The 6,033-nt window shown below is 39.9% G+C and overlaps 1 protein-coding gene across 4 annotated transcripts in view; it reads left to right on the top strand.

Moving 5' to 3' along the window:
- Positions 1-4,811: 4,811 nt before the first annotated feature.
- The window catches only part of obscna (obscurin, cytoskeletal calmodulin and titin-interacting RhoGEF a), a 66,516-nt gene continuing 65,294 nt past the window's right edge, over positions 4,812-6,033 (top strand). For all 4 annotated transcript variants that reach the window (XM_057840710.1, XM_057840709.1, XM_057840708.1 and 1 more), the window contains exon 1: positions 4,812-4,994. The gene's annotated coding sequence lies outside the window, so the exon portion shown is untranslated. The remainder of the gene's footprint in view (positions 4,995-6,033) is intronic.

Genomic DNA, 6,033 nt, shown 5'->3' with positions numbered 1-6,033 from the left:
TAAGGACGTGCTTTTGAAAACTGATGGAAGTATAGAAAGAAATATAATGTTTTTAAGAGGTTAAATGAATAGTCAGGGTTTTAAGTAGTTGTCAGCTTTAAGGATGTGCTGTAATTAGACATGGAGGACTGTTGACAAGGCTTAAGTCAAGGACATCTAATGTTGTTCTGCTGCATGATGCAGCTGCCTGAATGGCACACGGCTAAATGTGTCATTACACCACCAACAGGAAACGACTTTTAGGCCAGCTCGTCAGGTCGAACACTTTAAATTCAGCATTCCCATCCCACTAAAATCTTATTTTCATTTGGATGTATACAGTCACTCACGTAAAGATTCTCAACAGTATGGAGAGAGTCCAGCTGTTTTGTTTAGTTGCAAAAACATTCCATGTCTTAGCTTTGCCTTAGGGTTCTTTTAAGGTCAAATATAGGTCAAATCGATTGCGCCAATTGTACCAAATGTGTGGTAAAGAAATCCTTTTTCTTTGTAGTCTTGGTAAATCATAGGTATTCGAAGAAAATGTATCAAACAGAACCTAACCTTTGTGATATAATGGTCTGGTGGAACTTTGGCAAGTGAGACTGGCTTGGATGCCGCCATTCCACTCTTGCTGACGACAAGTTGTTTTTTTGTGCCACAGCAGGACTGTGTAGAGATTACCGTGTCGATAGAGTTTCAGTGGATTAAGGAGTGCTCAGTGCCACATGGAGCTGTCTATCAAGCCGAGCAAACACAATGCTGGGTTGTCCTGTGTTTGTGGTCTGTCTGGCTGTCTAAATTCGGGAACACGTTTAAATCTCACTTTTTTAATTAACTGTCGTGTGAGGCACTATTATCTTTAGCTTGGGCATCAAACCCGTGAATCACATCTATTTAATGGACAGAATGCGAAATGACAATGCCATGTGTTGAGTTTTTTGTGAATGATGATCCTGTGAAATGGCATCTCATTATTGCTTAATCTCTTCACGACCTTTCAACTGTGACGGTGTAGGAGATTCCCGGAGGGGTGGAACTGTCAAACATGATATTTAAGACAATGACAGACTGGGTCATCACAAATCAAAGCAGATGGCAATGATTTCAAAATCATTTTCAAATTTTTATATATTGGCACAGGTTCAGAAGCGGTATATTCTGCTGCCTTTGCCAAGCTCAGATTTTCCCCCCAAAAACAAATTGGTGTTCTGCCTTAGGAATAGCATTGGGTGGAAAGACTGCTAAGCCATTCATGTGAGTCACTCCTACGGGTGCCAACTGTCCCTTGAAAAACGAAATCGTCCAGTTTTCAGAAACAAAAGTACGTGTTCCTTATTGAGATTTCAAGGGACACACTTTGTCCCTTACTATCATTAAACTCGAAAATAGTGTCATATTTGTAGAACGAACGAATACTTGTACGTAGGCATTTGCCGATTACCGGTTTCAAGGTGTACGGTGGTAGAAAATGTCACGGTTTCGAAACCGCAAAAATTTTCTGTCATACCGTCCCTATGGTGTTAGCTATTTTTTATGTCCCAAAAATGGTTGGAGAAATCCCTCACTTGCAGCTAGGAGGCTCAACCCTCCACCACCAGTTGTTGCTCAGTCCCAGTGAATTAGCTGTGCTACACGATCACTGGAGGAGGTGAAACTCCTGAACTTTTTTCCCCCATCGAAGAAAACGAAATTGCTGGTATGGTAATACTTCAGCTACAGAAAAGTTAGTTGGTCAGAGCTAAGAGGAGGAGGGCCAACCGACATGTAAAACATGTTTGCAGAGGGTGGCTGCCGAGGAGGCAATACCTCCAATATGATTTCTCATTTATACAAAATTGAAGGTTAGTAAACTCTGTCATGAATGTTTCCCACCAGCTACAAAAGTTAACTCCAGCATGTTTAGTGTGTCTAGCGGTGATAAAACGTGTTTTTTTCCTCTCTCTGGCAAATGTCTGTGTTGAGAAAGAGAATGTGTGTAATGTAATGTAATGTAAACATGATACGAGTCATACGCATACGCACATGCTTTTTATGGAAAATAGCTCAATTATTTTTGTTCTGATGATAATAATGTTGAGCTATGGCTGTGGGTTTACGCTCACCGGAAAGACAGAATTTAATTTGATTTGGAATATTTATTTATTGTATTTATTTATTAATTTTAATTTAACATCATACTTATGTTCCAATTTGCGAATGTTTTGAAAAATGAAAATCCTGTTCAATGGATTTTTTTAAAACCCAAATATCTCAAAGTAACACATTTTAGAGCTGTAATTGCAATACCGTGATACAGTGAAAACGGGATATTTTTGCTTAAGGTTATCATACCGTCAGAAACTTATACCGGCACACGCTTACTGGTATGGTGCTGTACAAGAATATGCAGGTAACCACAGTCCGCCACCTATCCTGCTTTTTGACCAATGAGCTGACGGAACAATAACTATGAAATCCCTCTCATCCCACTGGTCGAGGTACTGTCGCTAAAGGAAGACAGCATAAGAGTGTGGGAGATGAGAGGTTTGAGTGAAGAGAGAGTAAAAAGCATGTTCAAAACGATGAACATTTGTTTTCCTGTTCTTCTCTGTGTACTCCATTTTCATTAATTGTATTATATTTTTGTTTTCTGTCTTATTCATTATATATGGAGTGATCATTTGTGAATTATTGCATTATTGCTGAAGGCACTTTGAACGCACCTAAATTGTTAGGGGGGGGGGGGGACTGCCAAAACCACACACACATGCATACACACACACACAGACATAAAGGCTCAGGACCTTAACCGTTAAATTATACAATTTTGAATTTAACATGACATATTTACACAATGCTGATACATATTGTTTTTCCATGTGCTAATATAACTCAAATATTTACCTAAATAATTCAGTTTTTGAGTAAAATGATTGATATTACAATTGTAATGGAAAAAAAAAAACACTTTTTGCATAAAAAAAAAAAAATTATAGCGTGATGGTTATCGGGCCAGCCGGTTCTACAAAAAAGGTGTCCCTTACTGTTTTTTTCAGGGAGTTGGCAACCCTAGTCACTTGCTGTTGCTAATGGTACAAGCTAAAGGTTAAGGTCAAGTTAGTTGTGAAGGTTGACAACATATAGTTAAACTAAAGATGTATGCACCGGTACTAAACTTGTGTTTCCACAGTTGAGTGTATTTCGTGCCTTCTCCAACCCTCCATTTTCAGATCTCTCCACAGGTGTTCTATGGGATTCAGGTGTGGACTCATTGCTGGCCACTTGAGAAGTGTCCAGTGCTTTCTCTCAAACCATTTTCCAGTGCTTTTTAAAGTGTGTTTGTGACCTCTGAGGGAGACCCAGCTTTCTCACTCTGGGCCTTAGATTTGTGCTGCAAAATGTGTTGGTAGTCTTCAGACTTGCACACGCTCAAGCAGTCCAGTGCCAGAGGCACCCAAGCAACCCCAAAACATCAGGGAACCTCTGCCATGTTTGACTGTGGGGACCGTGTTCTTTTCTTTGAAAGCCTTGTTTTTTCCCCAGTAAACTGGACACTTGATGTCTTTTCCCAAAATGCTCTACTTTTTTTCTCATCTGACCAAAGAACATTCTTCCAAAACGTTTTTGACTTTCTCAGATAAGTTTTGGCAAACTCCAGTCTGGCTTTTTTATGTTTTTGGGTCAGAAGTGGGGTCTTCCTGGGGATCCTACCATAGAGTCCCTTTTCATTCAGACGCCGACGGATAGCGCGGGTTTACACTGTTGTTCCCTCGGACTTCAGGACAGCTTGAACTTGTTTGGATGTTAGTCGAGGTTTTTGATCCACCATCCACACAATCTTTCGTTGAAATCTCTCGTCAATTTTTTTTTTCCGTTCACATCTAGGAAGGTTAGCCACAGTGCCATGGCCTTTACACTTATTGATGACACTGCGCACGGTGGACACAGGAACATTCAGGTCTTTGGAGATGGACATGTAGCCTTAAAATTGCCCATGCTTCCTCACAATTTTGCTTCTCAAGTCCTCAGACAGTTCTTTGGTCTTTTTTCTTTTCTTCATGCTCAATGTGGTACACACAAGGACACAGGACAGAGGTTGAGTCAACTTTAATCCATTTAAACTGGCTGCACATGTGATTTAGTTATTGCCACCACCTGTTATGTGCCACAGGTAAGTAACAGGTGTTGTAAATTACACAAAGCATCACAAGATTTTTTAAAGGGTGCCAATACTTTTGTCTGGCCCTATTTTGGAGTTTTATGAAAAATGAATAATGATTTAATTTTTTCCCCATTCTCTTTTGTGTTTTTTCATTTGCAAGCAAAATAAATGACAGTATTACTTCCAAAGCATTTGTAATTGCAATCATTTTCTGGGAGAAATTGAGCATTATCTGACAGAATTGTAGGCCAGCACTGTAGGTACACCAGCTTCCTCCCACATACCTATAAAAATATGAGGTTATTTGAAGATTTAAAAGATTTTCATCGAATGGTTGTTTTTCTGCTGGTGCCCTGTTATCTACTGACAACCAGTCCAGGGTGCACCTCTTCTCAGCTGGAGTACGCTACAGCTCACTATGACCCTCCAGAGGAGCAGGCGTAGCTTCCCTGCCTACTCTCTGATCACTATTACTAGATTTTGTTTGATTAAGTTCTGATTCAATTGATGCTGGTCACATTCTGGTTCACGCGATTGTAGCTATCTTTGCCTGCATACTGACAGAGAGCTATTTGGAGGTCAGTATGTGGGGAGGGATGTGTCAGCTGTTCAGTAAATCGCTCCATCACTGGAGCAAGAGGGGGGGGGATATACTGGAGGCTGTCTCCTTCGGGGAGTGCGACTCATATTCCGAATGTATGCATGCTGACTTTGTTTATTTTGTAGGCTTTGTTTAAAAAAAAAAAAAAAAAACGAGATGTTTGCAGTTTTGTTGTGATGGTGTTTTTAAATATATTGATTCTTCTCAGACAAAGGTCTTTTTTTTCCATCATGTCTTGCCAGTGTAAGGATGGATTTCTCAGAGTTAAAGGTGCGTACATCATGCTGGTGTTTTGTTTCTTGGCATGTGTCTTTAAAAATTTCCACACCATAAGGGAGGGATGAATTCTATTTTAATTTTCTAATATTAACATTGATGTATTTTGTGGTAGGCCCCATTTGTGATTTATTAAGACACTCTTGGGAATGAGAGTTTGGTCTCGCGATCTTTGGACCAAATGTTGAGTTGAACTATACTCAATCCAAATCCAGTGGTTTGCTCTGTGAAGCTGGCCGAGATGGCAGCTAAATCTATTCAGAGAGCCTTGTAAACATCCTGCTACTTCTGATAGTGTTATAGGCGCCTATCTCTCAGATTTGATATCAATCTATTGTCATTTAACCTCATGTTTTTTTTAGCTTCTCTTTCTTGATTGGGGGCATTCAGTCTGGTAGAGACAGCATCACAGCTGAATCTATATCGGTAATGATGAGCTCAGTCAAGTAAAGTGACAAAGATTAAACTGCTTGTCATTACCGAGGAGGTCGGGATGAGCATGCCATGGTAGGGTTCCACCATAAGATAGTGATGTGCTCTGTACCTTATGTGACCATCTTTGAATTTGAAAAATTCTTAACAGTGTCTGCATCATCATAGGTTTGTTTCCTTGAGACTTCTCCATTTCATATCTAAAACATACACTACCGTTCAAAACTTTAGGGTCAAAGCGACCCCAAACTTTTGAACCGTAGTGTATCATATGGGATTTTTCATTATGTACACTACGGTTCAAAAGTTTAGGGTCGCTTAGACCCCAAACTTGTGAACAGTAGTGTATTTTTAGACTGAAAGAAAGCCGGGCAAAATATAAAAACAAATTGACGTCACAACGAGGAACACCAGGACAAGGGGGGCTGAGGGTTAACATAAGGGAAGGGGCTGACGAAAACAGGTGGAAATGAAAACATAATTAGTAGACAAGACAAGACCTAGAAACACGGGGAAACCGTGTTAAACTAAATCAAATCTAAACCAAAACATGACCATGAGTACTTTCTATTAACTCTTTCAACTCTTTCAATGCCACTGA

The sequence above is a fragment of the Corythoichthys intestinalis genome, chromosome 7 (assembly GCF_030265065.1).
Source record: "Corythoichthys intestinalis isolate RoL2023-P3 chromosome 7, ASM3026506v1, whole genome shotgun sequence".
Lineage (NCBI taxonomy): Eukaryota > Metazoa > Chordata > Actinopteri > Syngnathiformes > Syngnathidae > Corythoichthys > Corythoichthys intestinalis.
The sequence above is the reverse complement of the archived record's forward strand: the minus strand, read 5'-3'. Positions and strand labels throughout refer to the sequence as shown.